The sequence below is a fragment of the Amblyomma americanum genome, chromosome 2 (assembly GCF_052857255.1).
Source record: "Amblyomma americanum isolate KBUSLIRL-KWMA chromosome 2, ASM5285725v1, whole genome shotgun sequence".
In the NCBI taxonomy this organism is placed as follows: Eukaryota; Metazoa; Arthropoda; class Arachnida; order Ixodida; family Ixodidae; genus Amblyomma; species Amblyomma americanum.
In genome coordinates, this window is record NC_135498.1 from 103,320,070 (window position 1) to 103,343,892 (window position 23,823).

Sequence of the window (23,823 nt, forward strand, 5' to 3'; positions counted from 1 at the left end):
CCCAACGCAACAACTAATAAAAACGAAGTGGTGATTGATGATGTGATCAAGAACAATTCAGCCCTGAAGTTCATTATTAATGGGCTTTGCATACATTTTATTTCACTCATTCTTATAATTATTACCTTGGCTGTATTCACTCTAAAATTACTATATATTGAAAAAATATATCTGTGAGATAAAACGGGAAATTTTTAGCCGACAACTTGGAAAAACCAACACGGCCAATGCGGCAACACTGCCTTGGAGTTGGCACTTAAGGGTAACGGAATAAACTCCAAGAGAGCGAAATCGTAGCAGAGGGCGGCAGAAAGTTAGGCGGATGGATGAGATTAAGAAGTTTGCGGGGATTGGGTGGCCCCAGCTGGCACAGGACCAGGTTGATTGGAGAGATATGGAAGAGGCCTTTGTCCGGCAGTGGGCGTAGTCAGGCTACAGCTACTGCTGCTGATGATTATGATGAAGTTACAATTTACTAAGTGGTACATGGATTCTCCGACGGTGCCCTAATATTCACTAAAGAAGGTCGATAAACTGGGAAATGATGGCGCTCATTTGGAGACATTATTTAGTAGGTGCAAGTAATTTGTATGCCGACGTCCTTTCTTCGGTAAAGATTGTTTCTCGAGCGCATAAACTGCATTGTTTTAAATAGACTGACTGCGGGTCCTTGTGGCCTCGTGAGGCTCTCCGAAGACGGGTCTGCATCACGGTCCGTAAATGAATATTTCTGTGTTGGTGGCGCTAGTAACAAGTTGTTGACAATTGCAGCGTACACGCTCAGACTTCTGCACTCACTGTAAAAAGCAGTCAGGGCAATTTTTTTTTGTACCTTGACTGGACAGGACACCCCGCCGGTTGATTAACTTTATCAATACACCATCGAAGAAAGGGCTGTACAGCGGGTGTCACGAAGCGGGGCGGCGAAACGTGCTGGAACACGCACATCGGGCAAAAAGTGCTTGCAGTTTGCAGATTGCTTTGCAGCTACGCTTTGTCGCAAGGGGCTGTAGGCCATTTCTTCAACGTTCTTATGATATTCTCACGTACTAGAAGATGATGATGTGGGCAGTGGCGCGGAACGAAGCGCACACGCCGAGAACACGCACGCCGCAGATACGCTTCGTGCAATTTGTCTACATTCGCATTACCAGTTGCAGGGCGTTGCAGCGGACAGCGGAGGTAGGGTGTGAGGCGTGAGACGTGTGCGACATCACGCTGAACTTCACGAGAGACGGTCTTCACGGGAGGCCGGAGCGATCTCGTAGGTGACGGCGGTTACCTGGCGGAACACACGGTGGAGGACAACATATCGGGACAGATGTTTCTCGGAAAGCCCGACGCAGCGAGATGGCGACCAAAGCAAGACGAAGAAACCAGGGGAGAAGGAGACTGTAGGGTCGATGAGCCAGCATCAGGTGCGTGGGACGAGTGGAAGAAATACGGCATTCCCTTCGACATATTTGCCTTTGTAAGAAGGGCGGCCGGTGACAGGGATCTCAGTGTGGCCGGTTGTCAACGGGTCAAAGGCCAGGGTGCGTTTTCAACTTTTTGGAATGTCTCAAGTGTGGGGACCGCATGCGGGGTCATAGTTGGTTGTTCTAGCAAGGCGCCCGTTTGACAGCTGCAGAGAAAGACTCAGCGGTCCGTCTACTTTGTTTGTTTATGTTTGTTAGTCCTTTCTTACCTAGAGAAGGCGTTTGGCGTGCACTATGAAGGTTGTAGGGCGGGACGCGCGATTCGGAAAGCCAATCGTTTTTGCGGAGATCGCTCTGTGCATCGCATTTTGTAAATAATTTGATTCTTTTTTTTGATTTTGTGCTTTGGGGATGAGTGTTAATATGGTCAAAGTTGAAGGGGCAGCAAGCAGAAAGCCACCAATCGTGTTGCTTGCTGCTATTGGATGCTTCTTAAGTGCGAGAGGGACTCTGGAGGATTTAAAACCGAGCCCGGGAGCCCAATCCGTCGTTCTGGGCTAGGTTTAGATGCTCTGCATCTTCGGCTATGCCGAGGAGGGAAGATCTCCCTTTTGGTCAGTTCCATCTTAATTGCATCTCTGTTTAAATGTGCTATTTTTGTAAATACGCTGTTTATGTAAATATTATGTATTGAATTCAATTGCATTTTCACGTCAACTCCCGCGGCCACAAGTCGTTATTAGCCCGTCACTGACGGACCACTTCAGGTGCGATTAGCCTTCCCTTCATGAAACCGTCTCGGACGGCGCATCCCTGGTACAAGGAAAAGGACCCAAGAGAAGAAACTTTACCGAGACCATGCGGGCGGGGGCGGTCGTAGTAGTCCTGCTCTGAGACCTGCGAGGTTAGTAGTCGGGACCGCGCCAGTTGACGGGCGTAGTCGGCACGGGCATTTGGGTCGTGGGCGTATGCAGAAGGCGGAGAAATAGGGGTAGGAAGCAGTGCGTACAAATTTAATTGGGACTAGCGGCCGTACAAAGGATAGAAAGGTGAGTAACCGGCAGTATCATGATGGCAGCAGTTGTATGAGAAAATCACGTATGGGAGGGCGACAACCCGGTCACGGTGATCCGGTTGAGAGGGCGGTTCAGTCGCTCTGTGAGGCCGTTTCTTTGTGAGCGATAGGCGGTGTTCAGCTTATGCTCAGTCGAGCAGGAACGGAGAGTGTCGTCGACAACTCAGGACAGAAAGCAGCGGCCGTGGTCGGTAAGAAGTTTGCGAGGTGCACCATAACGGAGGATGAGGTAGTACAGAAGAAAGTCGGCGACATCAGCAGCAGTACTGTGGCGAGTGCCTTGTGCTAGTGCAACATCCCGTGTGCGCGTCATGGATGGGGGCACATCTGCTGTCGACGCACTATGTATGCTGTCAGTGTCACTGCTGCAGGCCACAGTACTCCGGTTCAGTTCACCGTTCTGACCACCTGAGCCCACGCCCTCATTCTCGCCATGGACTTCCTCCCCCACAATTGAGCTCTTTTCGCAGGATGTCCTCAAACTAGCGCTCCTACCACTCGATTTCGAGCACGTCGATTCCTACCCGTGATTGCTCAATAGAGACTGCTGGCCTGCCGTCCCAAGCCGCCTCTATCGGTGCACTGACACCCTCTCCTCACGTTCTGTATGAGGCCTACCTTGTTGCACGTGGGACTGGTCTCCTGCTGACCCGCAACGTTGCACTGCCCTATGCCATCGCCACATCCGAAGCGAACGCGCTGCCTCTGCCTTTTCTAACCTTCAGCTTCTCTCCTCAGGTTCTTCCGTGCGGCATTGCGTTGCCGCCCTATCTCCCCTCGCTATATGCACGCATGCTGCTCCACTTAGAGACATTCTAGATTTTTTGGGGGACATTTTCGACCTTAGTAACATCCCGCTGGGTCATGCTCTCGTTATGACGCAACGCATCGACACCGGAGATGCCTCTCAGCCCCGCCGCGGTGGCTCAGTGGTTAGGGCGCTCGACTACTGATCCGGAGTTCCCGGGTTCGAACCCGACCGCGGCGGCTGCGTTTTTATGGAGGAAAAACGCTAAGGCGCCCGTGTGCTGTGCGATGTCAGTGCACGTTAAAGATCCCCAGGTGGTCGAAATTATGCCGGAGCCCTCCACTACGGCACCTATTCTTCCTTTCTTCTTTCACTCCCTCCTTTATCCCTTCCCTTACGGCGCGGATCAGGTGTCCAAAGATATATGAGACAGATACTGCGCCATTTCCTTTCCCCAAAAAACCAATTATTATTATTATTATGCCTCTCGTATCCGCTGTCGACCATACCGAGTCTCCCACGCTGAGCTACAGGTCATCAACGCCGAGGTCACCGAAACGCTTGCTGTGAACATTATCGAACCGTCCCTGAGCCTCGTCAGCCGTCCCTGTGAAGGTGCTGGTTGGCTCATGCAGTTTTTAGTGCGAAAGCACTACTACACTAGCAACTTGAATAAGGCGACATTTATATCAAGTCTCTCAGATGCCTGCAGCAATGAAATAAATATGGCCGCTACTCAGTTTCGAACCACTGCGGCGCGAACAGATCAGCTTCGCTGGTCACTGCACGACAGCGCTGTGCTATATGGCCGTAATCTATCACTCCTCGTTTTAAACTGCCACACTTTCGAGCTGTTCATTGCACGTCGTGGTCTTCATCAAATTGCATCTTTGCGCAAAGAGCACATTTAGCCTCCTACCCCGTAAAATCTGCAGGTGGACGTGAAGCCTATGAGGCAGTCACGAAAGGAAAGGAAACGCGAATTACTGGCTCCGCTGGTCAGCTGATTCGCCCTTTGAACAACGTGGCGGGAGTGAAAGGTAAGGTGCTCTATTCGTTGGTAGGAGCGCGGCACTGGAGCAAAATGTATTGGCGTTGATAACATTGTTGCATAAACACGGCGATCGAGCAATAGTCCGCCGCCGTACTTTGAGAAAATTGGCAATAGCGAGGAAAAAGTAACTCAGTTGATTTAGATGAGACGAGTACTGTGTTTGACATTTAAAACGAGCGGGGCAAGTGCGGGGCAGCTCAATCTGCGGGCCTGGGCCTTCGAAGCAACAACAGGTGGCGGTGGTATCCACCTGCAAAAACTTGCTTTCGCTCAATATTTCATGCTTAGCAATGCTAAACCGCCTTCAATTTCTTGTATATTATTGCCACCTGAATAAGACCACCAAAAAGCACGTGTTCCCCTCCCGCTAATCGACGACGCACTTAATTGCCTCTATGGTGCCAATTTCTCCTTCTTCATACATCTTCGCTCCGGCTATCGGCAGATAGCAGTGGATGACCAGGACCATAAGAAGTCCACGTTTCTGACGCCTGATGGGCTGTATCAGTTCATCGTTAGGCCTTCCGTCTGATCCAACGCGCCGGTCACCTTTCAGCATATGATAGACGCCCTTGCGCGCGGATTCAAGTGGGTCACGTTTATTTCATATCTCAACGGCGTCATTGTATTCTGTCCGCGCTTTTCCTCTCACCTCAATGACCTTTCCATGATTACTTCACTTTTCCGTCAGGCCGGCCTGCAGCTCAAGTCTTAAAAATGCGAGTCGTTTCGCGAGTCGTCAGATTGCAATGTTGGGCCGTGTTATCCTCGCCACGGGTGTTCACCCTGATCCAATTAAGATCCGAGCCATGAAAGACTTTCCGATTCCGCCTGCCTGCAAACACGTGCAGAGCTTCATCGGGCTGTGCTTATAATTCCGTCGATTCGTGCCAGGCTTTGCCGACATCGCCCGCCACCTCTGTGGACATGAGGACATGACTCTCTCTTGGTGACCCCAGCAAACAAGCGCATTTGCCACGCTGATCTCGAAACACCCAACCTCGCCAGTCTTGGCACACACTTCGATGTCGTCGCCCCCACTGAAGTTCGCACTGACGCTAGCGATCATGCAATAGGCACTGTTTTTTCTCAGCAGCAATCCGGGCCTGGCCGTGTCATTGTGTCTCGATTGATTGAAGGCAACAACTGAGCAAGTGGCGATGATTATTAGGAGGGTATTTAGCCACAAGCATCGACTTGCAGAAAAAGAAACCATAAAGTCAATACAGGCTCACTGCCGGAAGACCAGCTTTCGCTGGTGAACTGGGCACAAGTGGCGGTAAAAGCCAATGGGGTCCTGGAATGATAGCCCACCCAACCATTGAGCCTGCGTCCCCGAAGCGGGGAGTAGGGAGCCTCGTACATGGGTGGAAAATAAAGTTCTGTGCATTAAACGTTTTTATTCCTCTCTCTCACGGAATAGCAGACGATTAAATGGGCTGTGGCACTGCACGGAGCGCTCGTGCCAGGCGCAGGGATTATATCATGCCATCATCATCCGTCATGTCGTTCTCTTTCATCGGCTTGACTTCACGTAGCACCATTATTAAAGAATAGGTTGTGTGTACGTTTAGCACTGCTTTAGTTTGACCCAGTTCGCTTTAACGAGACATAATTAAACAAAGGTGAACTGGCACAAAGAAACGAGGACTAAACCTATCCTGTCTTTGTGTGTTCGTCCTCGTTTCTTCGCGCCCTTTCGCATTTGGTCAATTATGTCTTATAAATTCAGCAATCACGTGTGCTCGAAGTTGTGCCCCTTGGCTGGGCTTAAGAAAAGCATGCTTTTTGTAGAATAATACTTCCGTTCCGATACTGAAACTTACATCATATAGTCCCGAAGGGGAAGCCTCTAATTACACGCACATGAACAAATTACTCTACTTCCATGAAACATGTAAATATACGCGTCGAGTTAAAATCAGTACGATAGTTGGACTAGACATCCTGATTGTAGTTCATAGACTGTATATTTATTTACATAGAAACTCCGCCCTCTTCTTCAATTTCACAGCTGCTGCTTTGTTAATAGTTCACTGATCTCTGCATTGTGAGCATTCTATGTCCAATTCAAAAAACAACTAATGCATTTCTTGGTGCACTCAAGACGGATGAGTTGTAGACCTGAGACAGCCGAATGTAGGTTTAGTGCCGCTCAATCGGATTGCCCGAATGTACTTCAGGGACCTTGAGATATATTCCGCTAGTAATTCTCGTTAAGAAGTCGCGTCAGTCTCTCATGTGTGACGCGCCTACTGCGCTCACGACAATGGGATCCAAGTACGAGCAGCGTGAGTAAATAGTATTCCGTTTTTTGCTCTTATACAGGGACCAAAATGCTTCAATGTATTTCTTTGATCACTGAGTGTCAGTGACTTGTTTGTTTCGGCCCGCAAGCAGACGCCGTCTGTTCTTGTAGAGCTGCTATGAATACGTCTGACACATGCGCATGCTGCTCGTCACTGAAGTGTGGCAAATATGTAGCTGTAATACCGTCGTCAGAGCCCAGCTGTCTCAAGTTGTCACTATACTGATATATATCCTCTACATATACTTGAAGGTGACCCTTTCTCACCCTGGAGGCAAACCCTATTGTGCGCACGGAGAACCCTTCATATTGCGTAACGCGTCCTGTAAAGGCCTGCCTTCCCGACGTCCACTGAAAAACTCTAAGACAATAGAAGTTCATCCCAGACGTAGGTAACGAAAGTCTAAAGTTCTTTTTGAGCGTTTTTTTGTTAGCAGGCAATGTTACATGCTGGAGACTGCGTGCATATCAGATCCCGCGGTTCTTTGTTGCAGGAGAAAGACAATGCGCTCCAAAAATGGCTTAAGAATACAAGGCCAGCGCTTACAGTGCTTGTGCCAGCCTTAAGTTCTCGCGCTCACACAAACGTCCAGTAAGCGGAGACGCCCGCGGCAGACGAGGGCCATGGCTGCCACACGAGGCTGCCTTCCGCTTCTGGCTATGTTAGGTAAGTTTCAGTTTGAATTTCATCGCAGACCTTCTCACGGCATCAGCTTACAGGGCAAAGTTTCGTTATCCGCCCTTGGTTTTCCTCATGTCTGCTTTGTGAACTAGGCTGAAGGAATGTTAAGCACACGGTGTGGATGCGGAGTTGTCTTGCATTTGTACTGTGGTTTATGAACTTGGTTTAGTAATAAGTGCAGACAGTAACTTCCACTTTCGCTAACAGGTGGCGTAGCAACGAAACTCTGATCGAGACTTACGAGACCACTCTCAGTCAGGCTAAAAAAGTGTCGCGGAGAAAAATTTCTAAGTGGAATGGTTTCCTTGTCGAAGTTACAGCGGAAAGGACAAAAATGGGAAATTTCCGACATGAAAGTGATATGTTTTTCCCGCACGGCAGGCGATGACAGCCCTGTAAAAATATTTGTCCCACAGAACTCCCCTTTCCAGATACGAGCAGTAGGCATTGGGGTTTGATTCAAAATTAGGTTTGCCAAGCGATATCTTTGGTATAGTGACATTCCGCTTATCCTTTTTAATGAGATCATGTGCGCCTTCTTACTGCCACGGCCCCTCAGCGATTGTGAATGCAGGCTTTTGGACGGCTTGAGTTCAGATTTCTAGAGCTTACAAAGATGTGTCGCATTAACCACCCGAACCGTCCCCTACCCTGGACTTCGCAGAAAAGATTGAATTGTCAGCATTCAGCGTGCTGAAAATATCGTCTTGGCAGAAAACAAGCAATACCTTGAATAAACGATACCTTCTTGGTAGAAAACAAAGCCATATCTTCAATAAATGGGAGCTCAACCTATTTTTTAAGGTTTACTTGACAGTCGGGAAATACACATCACTTGTTAAAACGAAATACAAAATTTAGATAAACAGTAAATTTAGGTGCAAGAACAAGACCTCAAACCGCCACCAACAAAAAATTCGGCACGATGGCTTCTGTTTGGTGGCCAGAGGAGGAAAATTCTTCTAGTCTGCGTCCCATCCGTCCTTAGGGTTTATGCAGCATGGAATGAAATTAAGCAAGGCAGGACGACGTAGGCCCTGCGAGCTTGTGCTCTGACTTCCGTTGTTACATGCGCTGTACGGCTGTGCCAGCCATGGCATTTACACTAAATATAGGGTCTAAGTGCACAGGCACGTAGTATTACATAATCGATGGAGGGTTCTATTGTGCAATCCTCGAGCATAAAAACTCGTGCACCTTTTGCATATTACAACACCACAACGCGAAAATTGTATGGTTGAATTTGCGAATTTCAAACTGCGCTTTTACTGCCCAGAGCTCGTAATAACTATCAATGTCACTCTTCCAGCTGTTTTGGTGACCTGCAGCGTAAAGACGCAAGGATATCGATGCAGAAGAGTTAGGGGTCTCCTGACAGTAAGTTCGCAGTCACCTGTATAATGTTGTTTTTATTTATCTTTTCTAATACAGCCATCTTTGTCGCAATAGTGTGTAGAAAATGCTACGATAAGGCGTTTGCGCGGAACGCTTTTCGCTTTTAAGCGGCTAAACTTATGAAAAGCCGCAATTTAGCTACCTGCTGCTTGTTCTACTCTTTGGTTGAAATCGTATAAAAAGAAACTTCTTGGCTTTTCGGCTGGCTCTGAAAGAAAATAGCCCACTTTTGGACAAGGCAAAATATTCAGTTTTAGACTGCAACTCCGACTTTCTACCTGTGCTCAGTTAAGAGAGCGTTTTGTTGTAGCTGGTTGGATTGTTCAGCCCAGTTTCGGCTGCTTGACTTGCTGGAATTTTGCTGACTGAAAACTAACAGGAAAGTAGCTCCCGCTTCCTTTCCAAGGCTTAGCGGGATGAACTTCGGTATTACGACAAATTATAACCTGCATTGGTGGCACGTCACACCGTCAGCACCTTGAATTTTTGGGCGAGCACATTACATGTCGAGGTGAATAGAATAAGTGTTTCCTTTGTTAGCATGTATTAATCTGCATTTAAATCAGTGGATAGAGCTAATAGCTTAGGATTCTTATTAAAATGCGCAATATTTGACTTTTATCGTTCTCCAGCCACCATGCCGATACTACTGCAGCTATTTCGACGGCTACGGCTTACGCTTGGCTTTGGCACTGGAAAAGGATGGAACGCGTTGTGGGGTAAGGCTATAAGTTCGACCCAGTACTACCAGGACCACAGTTACTCTGTAGAAAAGTACCTCAATATTTCAGGGGAGCGAAGAAACATGTGAACGAAGTGTCACTTGCGCTTTTATTTCTTTGCCCTATGCAATGTTTTGGCGCTTGTATAACAGGGGTGCAAATTACTTTGCTACATCCTGGCGTGCATTCGCAGTGCGATAGTATATTTATATCTGTTTTTGGGGTACACTGTAGACTATTGGGGTGTCACGCTTTTTATTTATTGCATGGAAATAGTGCCGAAAAGAAAACTCTAAGCGCGCTTAGGCCAAAAAACACAAGGCCACCTTACCCCTTCATGATCCCTCCTTCCAAAACATCAAAAGTTTGGGAGGCACACACACGCATCCAGATAGGGAGCCAGCTAGGCGGCTCTTGCAGGGCAGCATATACTCCCCGCACCAAAGCACATTGTTCACGAAACAAAGATTTCGACGACCGTGGTGATTTGGCGTGGCGGTCCATCACGTGGCTCTTCCAGAGGCTAAATAGTCTCAGCAACATAAATACATCATAACGCACAACACAGCTTTCCTCCGCAGGCAAAAACGGATGCTGTAGGGTGTTATGTGAATGTCCTTCTTAATTGTTCGTTTTAAAATGTCCCAGAAGAATTTAGCATCAATGCACAGAATAAAACAATGGTCAATTGTCTCTGGTGTATCGCACAGGCGGCAATTCACCGTCCATGGACCAAGCATCTCCTTAGCATGAAGCCATGCCTTCATATGCAGCGTGGATACGTGCAGTTTATAGAATAATATTTTTGCGGCAGAAGAAATGCACATTCGCCTAACACGCTTTAAAACACTGGTGTCAAGGAACTCCAGAAAAGGTTGCCGGTACAACGGTACAGGGAATAGATACTCTGTAAGTGCCTGAGTCATCTGCCTTCTGGAGAGGCTATATAGGTAGTCTAAAGAAAAGCGAACAGTGGGGAAATCGAAGGTGTCAGCAACTTTCTTAAGGAATCCCCATAAATGCCCCTCACGAGTGCGTCCCGTCGGTGTGAAGAGGAAAGGCAAATGAGCACTGAGACGTCTAATAAGCACGGCTACTAAAAAAGGGTTGTTTGACGATTTGAAAAAGAAAAAAAACTCGAAACAAGCTGATGCACGAATAAGTGAACAAGGCCTATTGCACCAGACTCCAGAGAAAGAAATAGGTAATCGCGACGCATGGGTTCCCATTGGAAACACCATACGAACGCAGCAAATATTCTGTGCATCACCTGCACTTTCTTCCTCGCACAGCGGAGAACCTGCAACACATAGACAAGTTTTGCAAATAATTTTTTTTATTTGCACTACGCCACGATGGCTCTAGCTTCTATGTTGAATAAATGAGCATCTAGTGAATGCACGGGTTTCATATATTAACTCTTCCGATCCAGAAGTCGCCGCGCTTTCGCTACGTATGTCGTGGCCTAACAGAGCCAGGCCATCAGCAATTTTATTGAAAGCGCAACGAAAACAAGAAGAAAAATAAGCAGAAGATCCCTGGGTTGCTACTGCAGAGGCGATGCTTGCCATTTCCTCGTGCTGCAGAGCGTTGCAACCAAACGAATCAAGCGTCATGCCTGCAGATTAGAAAGGTTTCCCGGTCGCCTGTCGCGATCTCAGGTGTTGTCTGTAGATGGTACTGCGATGCAGTTTTTGCTCGCTCCGCCAGGCGCCGAGCGGTATACACCACTTCTGCTCCCGACAGTCTATAACAGGTGAGCCTTACCGATGCTCACCTATAGGGAAGAAACGTAGAGGCTAAAGAAAAGGGTTCTACTTAAGTTGGTGAGCACCAAGCGGGTCAGGGAAAGTAAAATATAGCTTTAATATTAAGAGACAGGAATAAAGCGGAGTAGGTCAGGGAACAAACATGACGTAATGCGTTCCCAGTAAAAATAAAAGCGAAATGGGCAAGGCCAGGGCTTATAACGCGAGCGAAAGGCTGCAATGGTCGTTGAGGGTAATGCACTGGATTCCAAGAGAAGACAAGTGTAGCAGGGGGAGAAAAAAATCTTACAGACGGATGAGGTAGGCCGTTTGCAAAATAAGGTGGCCTCAACTGGTACAGGATAGGGTTAATTGGAAAACTATGGTGGAGACCTTTGTTCTCCAGTGGGCGTAGTTAGGCTCATGATGACACTTATGGAGAATGTTGTTGAGGGGCGAGAGCAACAGCCCTGGTCAAGTTATGTTCTGATAGTGTCTGAGATATGAAACATTTAAGTTAGATGATGAATTTGCATGTCACTACAAGAACTGAGTGGAATGCTTCGTATGCACAAGGAGGGAAGTATGGGCAAGTCATTCTCAGCATGGTAGTGAATTGAACGAATATAGTGCATGCAGTGAAGAGGTTAAGGAAATCTCTAACTTAAAATATGAATGGGAGGTGAACTCCGAGACTTTTCGCAATACCCCGCATCGAAAGAGTGACGGTAATAATTGTAACCTGGGTGACATCTGAACGTACGTTGCAACCTGTGCCTTCTAAGTAGACCCCACAAGTGCGACGATCTCTGAGCCCACGATCACGCAGCCAAAAGTGGCACACCTGCACGCCATAAGTGGCGTCCGTTGCCCTTGCCCTTCCCACGTGGTTCTAGTGAGAGAGGGTATCTGAATCGCATTGTCACACGTGGTACTGCCTGAAGAACGCTTGCTCCACCCTTAATGTACATGTCTGTTATTACCGGTGCGACTCCTGAACGGCATTCTTTGAGCTTTCTGGTACAAAATGCGCCAGCAGCGCAGTTTTTGCCACGAAGAACCAACCCACTTCGCAATTATCGTCATGATAGTCTATTACCACATTATTTAACAGAATGTACAATGAAAAAGACTCGCCGAAACAATTCGCGCTTAAAGCGCGAAGTAGGCACACCTTCTCTATGCAACTTCATTGTTAAACTGCATTGGTCAACTTTATATGTAGATTAGCCAAACGTCTACTGAGAACAACTGCTGTTGCGTATTAATAAGTCTGGAACAGTTTTAACAATATCTTCCAAGAGCGCAGGGTTAGTCAGCGAGAGACCGGTAATCCATCCACGTGTCCTCAAATTTTTATCCTTTTTTTAAAACGTTAAGCAAGACATGAATACAATGGGCGCCAAAATATAAAATATGCTGTGTGAATGATAGAATATTCTGCGTTCAGGTTTGCGGCTCTATTGAAGCTTTAAAGTGCTGTGATGGGCCAGCAATGTTAGTTTGTGGACCTGGATTGTCACTGCTGGGCACATGCTCGCGGGTAGTGTGGTCCTGGCTTGTCACTGCTGGGCACATGCTCGCGGGTAGTGTGGTCCTGGCTTGTCACTGCTGGGCACATGCTCGCGGGTAGTGTGGACTTAATGTAGATGCATTTGTCCGGAGGTGAAATCCAAGAAAGCAAGAAAACGTGTTTACTCGGATCTCAGTGCCCTTTGAAGAACGAGGGGTTGTCTGTAGTGTTCAACACATTTCTGCTATAGTGTATTGCATAACACACACACACACACACACACACACACACACACACACACACACACACACACACACACACACACACACACACACACACACACACACACACACACACACACACACACACACACACACACACACACACACACACGCGCGCGCACGCACGCACACGCACACACACACACACACACACACACACACATACACACACACACACGCACGCACGCGCGCGCGCACGCACGCACACACACACACACACACACACACACACACACACACACACACACACACACACACACACACACACACACACACACACACACACACACACACACACACACACGCACACGCACGCACGCCCACGCACACGCACGCACGCACGCACAAAGGAGCATTGCTATTAGCCATCTTGTGGGCGATTTGCGGATGTGTGCGCAATAGAGTTTTTATTCTAATATTTGAAGTTTTCATGCTCTTAGACAATTATTCCGTTTCTCAACGATGCAGTGGAACAGACGTGGAATCTGCCGATCGGGACTGTGCTTCCCTCCACACAGCCAGCATTTTGGTTTCTCCCATCAATGGCCTCAGTCATCCAGGAGGCCGCTCCGTATCAGAAAGCGGGATACCAGCAGCGTTCTGAATGCAGGTAACTGGTGCACACCCGCCATTAAAAGACATATTAGATTTCAATTACGCTGGCTGGAAGCTGGTTCGTTCGGGACTCTAACCTAAGTGTCGGCGACTGTAGCCAGCGGCTAATAAGTACATCTGATATAATAGGTGCAGCAACATACTACAAGCATGCAGATTTACTACCCCAGCTACAGAGGCTTTATTAAAAAACGTGGCATGCGATTTTTTTATTTCGTCACACGTTGTGCAGTTTCCAATGCCGAGATACAAACCGACATCTAGGCGGCAGCTGTCGAACATACCGCGGTGCTGTTCGACACCAAGGCGATTTGTATCTTTGAATATGAAGTTCATCTTTCCAAACTGAAGATTAATTGGGAATACTAAGACCAGCTAGACTGAAATTAGTGCAGCAGACCTGGAAACATGCCATACTATTGAGAACAGAAAGGCAGAAAATCAACCAATCAATGACAAAATAAGTTCAGCGGCGCCTCTCGAGAATTTCGACGGCCTCTCCTGGCCATGTGAATTATTTGGCAGTCAGAAATTCCCCTTAGCATTCGCGTGCAACTCTGTTTCCGCAGGAAACTAATAAAATAATAAAGAAGTGCGGTGCGCTATATTGAGATAGGAGAATTCAAAATGTCGCTCGCTCCGCGTGCCGCCTTATCGCCCTGCGTAGAGCCATCGTACATAGCAACTTCCGAAGTGGAAGCATAGCCCAAGCCTTCAAGGTCATTCGCTTCGTTTCCGAACGGGGCGGCTGCCATTAGCATGTATAATAGCAAATTGTTGTTCGCAGGAATTCTATGGCAACGCCATGTTCCGGATAATATAAGAAATGTGCATCTGATGGTATGGAAATAGTTTTGAGGAAGTATTCTATAAAGGTCGATTTCCCTACCATTGCATTTGCCCCTATGTTTCTGGTCACTTCTCCCTTTGAGGGAGGGCATTAGAGCAGACGTCATGCCGGCCGTGACCGAAACGCGCCCTTGATGCCGCTTATTTGCATAAACACGTCTCGAGCCTGTGTCGCACTCGACCGCGGACTTGCACTAACGACCATGAATGATGGCGCAGGAGAATACGTTTGACACTTCAGAGCATTATAGCCACAATATAGCCTCGGCAAAGAAACTGAGCGTCGTTTGTGCGACGAATAGGCGCAGGTCTGATGAGTCAGCCGTACTCGTTGCGCCGGCCCGAGGTTGGCTCACGGTGGCACTGCGACCAGGTCGGCTGTGTCTTTGATTGTCCGTTTACATTACTAACTGGTGTTGCCTTTGTCACAGTTACGTAAGGGCCAAATGAAATGGAAAATTTCAAGAATCGATAAAGAATATGGCCCCTGCATTCGTTTTAATTCGCCGAGAGGTTCCAGATGTCTTTGATTTGACGGTGGTATACACATCACAAAACTGGTGTAATGGCGTTCACGATTCAAAGAGTGGAATTTAAGAATGTCACTTTAATTTGCGATTTTTCAACGAAGAAGCCATTTTACGCGCATAGAAAGCGCTAGTGTTCGAGAAAATTAAAGGCGCCATGACATGCTTGTTCTTGATATTGCAAATTTGTACTTGAGTAAATAATACTAGAGTCTGATTCAACTTCCAAAATTTCGGTGCCCGGGACGCGCGGTATATTCCAAAAAACGCCATCGAAATCGATACCGGAACACTCTTTCCACCGGCAGCGTCCGCCATATTGAATGCTCGCGTGTCGTCACAAAGGCATACATGAGGCAGCGTCGTCTGCTATCGTTGTTGCAATGCGGGCAACGAGGTCTCTTGTCTCCTGTACTTTCGTGGGCGATTGAAGTAGCAGTTGTCCCTCATAGATGAGTGAATGGAGCGGCAAAAACGATAAAAGTGACGTAGATTTTCGTAGGTATACGTACGGACTGTTCACACTAGGCAGATGCGTCGATCGACGGTCGGCGGGCTGGTCGGTATGCAGATGCTGTCGCTGACGCACCGGTGTGCCACACTACACTGATCACAACGCCAGCACGACCAACGACCGCGTATCGTTGTAGTGCAAAGAGTGAGCTCAGTGGGAACCAGAAGAGTGCGGTGGGAGGGCTACTTGGAATGACATTCTGTAAAATAAAAAGTAATTATAACTTAGTGGGAAAGTTCACGCTATCCACGGTGACATACGCGACGTGCGTGCACCAGTGAAGATGTTTTCATTCGGTGCCTGTGCATAGAACCGAGCAGGTAGGCAAGCGGCGGGCAAAACACCGCGAACGGTGCCGCTCGTCGCTTGCCGCCGTCGCTCGGGCTTGTGCGGCTAAACGAAAGCTACACGCCCGGTGAGGCGACGGCCTGAAAAACTGTGCTCGTGTGTACCTTATCCGCATCGAAAAAAGCGTAATGAGCGGATGAATTTCATATCTTCACAATTTAATACTAGTCAGGAGTGATCTTTTGCCAGATTATTCAATTTCAGTTGACAGCGGAATGACGGCACCTTTTGTGACGAGTCCTAGCAAGTCCGCGAGGTTCATGTGCTAATTGGCCGATTGTGGGAGAGCGTATTAACAGGTTTTAGCACATGCAAATGGCCGTCGAGTGAAGTTCTGGCTACAGTAACCCCAAAGCAAGGATTGCTTACATCGTAGGATGTGTGTACAATAAGGGCAAAGTGTCGGTGTGACCCGGTCTGCAGAGAATGTGCTCCAAGCAGCCAGCAGCACTCTTCGTTGTCGACTCTGGGCAACAAATTTGGCGGTTTTTCTTTAATGCAAATGGTTGCCGAACGTATTCCGAGATGAAGCGATTTAAAATCAAGTAAGGATGCCATCGGAGGAAGCAGATACAGTTAGGAGGAAGCGCCGGTCTTACGCGAAGTGTTTCACAGGCAAGTGGCTGTATCATCAGCGCTTATTGCAGTGTTTTCGTAGTGAGTAAACGAGTGAAACCACAATTTGCAAGGGAGAGTAGATAATATTTGAGATAAGGACAGCCCGCCTTGCGTTTAATGCCATGCAAACGAGCAGGACTTTTTGTGCCCATCTATGTAAACAACGTCAGCGCGGGGCTGCAGTTGCCGTAATCATCGCATTTCTGGGGGAACTTCGCGCGCGAGGGGCGAATGCTAAATGGTGTACCGTTATCTTGCAGCACTCATTTAGCGAATACATAGTTTTTTACTTAACAACTGCAAGCAGCAGAAAAAAAAAAACGAGCAGTCACATATAGCTTCAGGAACCGGAGCAGTCGCGCGGCGTTGAAGAGAAATGAAGACGGAGAAGGGTATTCGTCGGTGCGGGCCGTGAAACATAGGAGTCGTGTTGAGTTTTACTTGTGGCTTGGTTTTGAAAAAGGGTTCGACCCGCAGAAAAGAATGTATACTCGACTAACACGTACACATAGCTACTCAACCATGCATGCGGTGGGAAGTCGTCGCATTCGGAACATTTCTCTGCACCTTTCGTGCCGTAAAGTTTGATTCTAGTGTTACCATGTGATAATTTGAGTTTAATTATCGAGCCGACGAATAGCGGGCAAGAACTTGGTAGCCAGCGACGGAACGCGACCGCCACGCGCATCAAGGCGCACATTAGGGAAGGCATCCACGGCACGTGCCGCGTTTCACATACGGGTGAACTTGGCTAATAGAGAATACACCCATAACCCAGAAATAAGATGGTTCTAAGTGTAAATAACACATCAAGGGCCCATTGATTTCTGTTTCCTCGACAGTCAATAGACGGGCGCCATGAGCAAGTCGACTTTCCCAAGGATCACTCAGCTCGCGTACTATGCTGAAGGCTTCCGATACGAAAACACGGAAAATGCGTTTTGGTTAGCTATCCCAAGAAAAAGATAGTAAAGTTTTAAAGAAATTAAACCGAGTAGGACGTGCGAAAGCACCTGAGAGAACACCGCCTCAAAGGCAACCCCACAAAAGATCTTATCGTCCGCAGCTATCAAAAGCCACGCACGGAGGGGTATGCAGGTTCGCCCCCTCCCGGCAGCCGCGCGTGGACAGGGGGCGGGGAGGGGGAGGGGGGGGGGAGGTTCCATGCATTGGCGGAACAGCGGCGCAAGGCCTCCACTGCTGGAGCTCCTTCAAAGGTGAAAGTTTGAGGCTTCACTAAAACCCGGGGTTTTTCAGCTTTGCTAGTGTAGCAGTGGTTTCACATTAGAAACTTTACGAGCGACCGTCATCCACGGTGTGCACGCAAGAACCTCATTGTAGCATGCAGCGCGCAGCAGACGATGCGGGACGCGTGTTCCATTGTGACGTCAACGATCAGAGGTTGCCAGACTAGCAAGTTGTACGCAAAAATATGAAACAAATTCGTTTTAAAAACATCTACCGCACGCAATGAACTGAAACTAAAGGTAATTGTATTTTTGCATTTTGGGAGTTAAATTCAGTAAGCAAGGTGTGTACGAAAAAAGCTTCATTTTATGCTGATATTTCTATTTAGTTTTCTAATTATTAGCATGTAATAATTTGCTTTTTATTTTAGATTTTCTGGATACCATTCCCCAGAGAGTGCGCCTGCGCTTCTGAGGTGGAAAATGGGACGTGGAGACGGTAGCATAAAGGGAAAGTAACCGCTGGATGCTGGCGGTTTCAAGAGCGACATGTAGAAATCATTCTAGAAGCGTACCGCAGTCATTCAATTTATTATTTGTGGAAAAAATGTCTATTTCCCTGAAAACTCTACTGCCTTTTTAATGGTATGGTATGGAGGGTTCTTTCTGTATTTTATAGTTTGCAAGTCATAAAAAAAGATTTGGAGTTGTTAGTTGTTATAAATTTTCTTGCGCGTAACTGCTAACGGGCTGTAAAGAATTTCTCGCGTCCTAATATTCTGCTGTAATTTTTTGTATTGCAGATGCAAGTCAGCCCTCTGAGACTTCTGAAATGAGCGTCACAAAGAGCGCTGTAAAGACAGTCAGTGCATCCGGCAGCAGCAAGGGCTTCAAGGGTGAGACCGTAAAGACGGTCGCCGTCGGTGGGAAAAAAAAGACGGCAAGAAAGACCGTACGCGGAAAAGTTGAAGTTGACGTTGATCCATTTTCATCTATTAAGAGTATTCGTACAGGCGTGAGTCAGACCGATACCTTTTACACTACTGGCGGCAGAGGACAGGGAACACAGGGCGATGGAAGCACTGGTGTTGATGTAAACAAGGTCACCGGTGGTAGTACTGGATTTTCTACGATCGGCATTACCACCTCGCTTCAGGGCCAGGGAGGCAGTTCCTCCCAGGGCGGATGGATTGGTGACGGAAATACTGCCTTACCGGGTGGAGGTGTCACCACATCCACACCGACTTCCACTCCTGGAGGAACAGGCGGGTTCACAACTCTACAGGGAGGAGAAACATCAAACACAATCTTCGGTAGCGGCATTGGCGGCCGCGGCAACCAAGGCGGAACTCCTGCCTCTCCCCCTTCTCCAGGGCTGACAACAACCCCTACACACGCTGCCTCAACGACTACAATAGGCTATGTTCCATCAGCCTCTACAGTTGGATTGACAAGGCAAGGCGCTTTTCCAGGTGGTGTGACCGGTCATGGTGTAGAGGTCGAAGTTCCAGGCTACACCACAGGTGTAGGCCGGAAATGGAAGTGGGTACTGGGGCGTAAGGTTGGATTTCTTCCACCGAACGTGCAAGCCCTAGATCCTGAAATTCTTTATTATAAGCTTGGCTACCAGCAGCCGAGGCTTCCACGCTTACCAGAAACGATACAAAGTCTTCTCAACAGAGTTCCTGTTCGTCCCGTGGGTAGCGACCTTATTGGATATCTAGGGTCCCCAAGTACCCTCGACAGTATTCGAAGATTAGGAATTGTATCAGGTGGGCTCCCAGGCTTGAGGAACCTTTTGCTGAGAAGCAGGCTTTCATATCCAAGTACCCGTACAGGTCTCCTTCGAGCACTTCTGACTAGCGACAGCTCTTCTCCTTTAGGGTTGTCCCCTGTCGACCGTCTGCTCTATTCAAATATGTCGCCATTAGGAGATATACCTTCGGGATTGTGGCCTAACTTGTTTTCATCTACGAGGGGAGGCCCATATGGAAGCCCTCTCAGTGATCCTTATGGCGGTTTTCCTGGAGGTCTTTTTGGCAGTCCCTACGGTAGCCCTTACGGAGGGCCCTACAGTGGACCCTACGGTAGTCCTTGGTCCGGTTTTCCTGGCAGCCAGTTTCCCGGAAGCCCGTGGCCATTTTACCCTGGAGGAACGATGGGACCTTTCGGGTCTTCGACACCAGGCTCGCCTTTCTATCCGCGATTCCCCTTTGGAGCATACCCTTTTACAAGGAGCCCATTTTATCCAGGCTATCCTGGACTTGGTGGAACTATCCCGACACCGGGGCTAATGGGCACGAGTACAATCAGTACTACGTCTGGTGTCCGTTACACGCTATCACCTGATGGTAAGCTAGTTCCCACAACTGAACCAAATTCGCCTATCGGTGTTACTCTTGCTGGAGTACAGCCCACGTACTCTAAGTCAGCAACAGTTCCCAGTGTAACGAGTACAAGCCCAGCAGGTGTTCGTTACGTACAGTCGCCTGACGGAACGCTTGTGCCCGTAAGCGATGCCACCGGTGGTCTCTCACGTCACGGTCTAACGTTCCCTGGCACTGATCAAACTGATGAAGTCATTCCAGGCATCATTAAATCTATTACCGCCAAGACGAGCGGACTTCAAGGATATCCACGCGGGTACACACTGACTCCAGACGGACAGCTTATACCGACGAGTGATAGCCTATTACAAGGACTTGGGCCACTGTCCTCACTGTCTAGTGACCCCAACAGCCCACTCAATCGTCTACTAAGGGGACCGTATGGGGCGGATCCACGTGTGAGAAGGTATCTAAGATCCATAGTGAGAAGTTGGTCAAGAACCTCTCCGTATCGTCTGCTGCGACTTCTAGGCGCTAGACCTGGTTCGCGTCTTTATAACTCCATCCTAAGGAAGACATTACTAGGTGGTGCACCAGGTGAATTTGGTTTGTCAGGAGATGGCACTTCGCCTATTGGCACCGGCCTAGATGGAATTACAGGTACTTCGCCTTTTGGCACCAGCCTTGACGGAATTAGCGGTACTTTGCCTTTTGGCACTGGGCTGGATGGAATTAGCGGTCTGACTTCCATGCTTAGCGACGGAAGCTTAGATCCAAATAGTGTCAGAGCTAGATATTTGGCGGTACTGGCCGGCATCGACCCCGCGTTACTTGGGCCCTTGGGAACGATCAGTGGAGGGCCCTTGAGCTCAACTACCAGGACCATAGAACTTCTTCGCCGCCTACGCAAGCCGTATGGAAGCAGCGGAAATGATCCACTAACCCAACTTCTATATGGGACAGGGCAGCCTCTGAACCGGGGAGGATCGCATGCTCCTTTTGGTCTTTCCGGTACATCCGATACAATTGATGCAGTTCTTGGTCTTTCTGGAAGGCGACCCGGGTCCCAGACAAGTACAAGCGTAAGAAAAGAAATTACTAAAGCATTGCTGACTGCCACCCAGCCTCAAACAACACCGACGGGTATTAAAGAAACAGTACTATCCAAGACTGTAACTGCCGAGGGCACCTCTCCTGGCCAAACAACTCCGCAGACAGTCCCGGGCTCGCATGTGGTTTCAAGCACATACCATACAACCAATGTACAATCAACGTCACCCGTTACGACATCCCCTGTGATATCTGGTATACAAATTAATGGGCAGAAGTTGCAGCCAGGGATATCGCCGGGAGTACTGAGTGTAAAAGGCGTTAGTGTGACAAGCGGCACATCAGCACTTCCTGCGTACGGCACTCCAGGCCTCAATCAACTCTACCCTACCAGCGCTTCTGGGGTCTTTGTAAACGGTCGCTTTGTGCCTACAAGTGGTGTGCTGGGAACCACGCTTGGTCACCCAGGCATAACATCTCTAGTCCCTGGAGGCTACCTGGCATACTCGGGAATTCCTACAACTAGTGGCTTGTTATCGACTACAACCACTACACATCCATATGTCCTGGCAACTTCTCCGTTAGGCGGTCACCCTCACTATGTCGTTGAAGGTCATGAGGCGCCTGGAACACGCTGGCAACTCAAAGTCTGGCGTCATCGACCAGGTGTCTCCGCATTAATACCGGGGTTGCCGGGGGTTGGAACCAGCCCTCTTAGTGGCATCCTTTCACCTGCTACACAAGGCTTAACTCACGTCCTTCCAATGGGTTCACAGCCGAGCCATTTTGGGTTCACTTCGTATCAGCCTAGCAGTCCTGGGCTGGGTCTTCTCGGAACCTCACCACTTGGTGGTATTTCTACATTGGGTGTAAGTGGCACGCACTACATCGTTCATGCCCCTGATGGCAGCGTAGTCGTGTCTCGTCAGCCCGGCACCATCGGATCCGCGGCCTTTGCTAGTCCGCTCTCAATCACCCAGACACCGAGTACGCTTATTCCTGGATTGACAAACGTCGCGGGCGGAGCCTTCAGCGCGCCCGGAACAACTGGCACTGTTTTTACGGCTCCTATCCAGACATCTGTCATTGGGGGGACCCCAGTGCGCGGCGTGACCACAAAGTACCAACAGGTTTCCACAGTACAGGGTGGGAGCTCAGGGCTCTCGTCAGGCCTCGGAGGTGCAACAACAAGCCTTCTAGATTCCCTTGGCTCCGGTGGAACCTGGGGTGGTATGGGATCAACGTTTTCTAGCGGAAGTTCAGGCAGCGACAGCATATTGGCAGATGCCCTGCCTTCACAGACTAAGCTTAAGAAATGAGAATACCACGGATGCCGAAAATTCGCCCAAGATGTGTCCTTCAGACCGACTTCGACGTGGTTGAATGTCACCCGGTATCTTACTTCTCATATTTTATTGATAGAGCGAAGACTCGCTATTGCAAGCACTTCTTGAAAGGCAAAAATAAATATTAAAGTTCACTATTTGGTGCAAGAACAAACTTCTGGCTGAGCACAAAAATAAATTTATGCTTCTATGACATTCTCGCTTTTCTTCTTGTTTATTCGCTATTCTTGTGACGGCGGTCATTGCCGTGCCAATATATTTGAAACACGTAAGTTCATACACAATTACTTTGTGTTTATTGGAAAACAGCAGAAGATTCGAGAGTAGTCGCATACTACGGTAATCTTATCGTCTATATTGCACAAAGCCAATACGAAATTTTAAGGAAGGCAATACGACCAGCAGATGGCGGTTTAGAAAGAAAATGAAAATATGATTTTCACACAAAAAAAAAATCGTTCGTTTTACGGGAACTATGAACAGTTTTTCAATAATAGCTGATAAATGCGCTGACTGCTTTGAATGGATCCTCTTAGACATGACCACAAATTTTCAATACATGAAACATAGCCAGGGATCTGTTATGATTAGAGATGCAAAATTTCAGGAAATTTTGAACAATCGGGAAAAAAACGTTTTTTTTCATGTTTTTTTCCGAAAATTTGGAAAAAATGGAAAAAAACAAAACTTTCTTTTACGCATGACAACGGTTTATTGTCAAAGTCATGAGCCATTATTCTCCTAATGCAAATAACAGAAAAGAAAAAGAAATTCTTTCTGCCTTTTCACAAACAAGTGCAAGGATTTCACAGATTTAAGGAATTATAGAAGGATCCAGCAAAAGCGGTCTGTTCTGTGTAAATAGGCATGACATTGTGGAACTGTTGTGAAAGTTATAACAAAAAACACTCTAATGCCTCTTCTGCGGCTGCTATTTCGTCATTGCTTGAACTTTGGATACATTGACCAAGGCGGTGAAAAGGTGAACTTATACAACTTATTCGGAGTCGGTATCACTGGCTTCACCTGTAGCCTTCTTCATCATGTTGAGATGTGCGTGCACAAAAACAAGCTTTTGCACCTTGTCATTACTTAGCTTGTTCCTACGCAGAGTATGAATGTTGGCGAAGTCGGACCAGTTTCGCTCACAAGCCGCTGATGATGGTGGACTCTGTAAAACGTTTCGAGCCAGAGGCATCACCGTTTTAGTGGTGCAGATTCCCTCCCACGAGTCCCACCACGTTGAAGGCCGCATGTGGTTAGCAGAGGCCCATATTCCGGACCTTGACCATGTGCCTTCATTGGTCCTGTATTCTGCAACGTCGGAGTACACTTTTCCGACTTCGAGGTTCATGTGCTTACTGTGCTCAGAGATCCAGTCAAACGCTGACAAGACTTCCTCGTCAGTCAAGTTTTTCCCCTTGTATCTTGGGTCAAGAAGGTTTGCTGCACAGTGTATGGGACGAAATGTAAACGCCTTGCGTGTATTTAAGGCTTT

General features: G+C 48.0%; 1 long non-coding RNA gene across 1 annotated transcript; it reads left to right on the forward strand.

Annotated features, from left to right (window-relative positions):
• The first annotated feature begins 7,142 nt into the window (after positions 1-7,142).
• On the forward strand, positions 7,143-22,520 carry LOC144121693 (uncharacterized). Its single transcript, XR_013312671.1, has 5 exons — positions 7,143-7,270; positions 8,595-8,662; positions 9,313-9,399; positions 13,413-13,554; positions 18,406-22,520. It is a non-coding gene; the product is annotated as an uncharacterized LOC144121693 (long non-coding RNA).
• Positions 22,521-23,823: the final 1,303 nt, after the last annotated feature.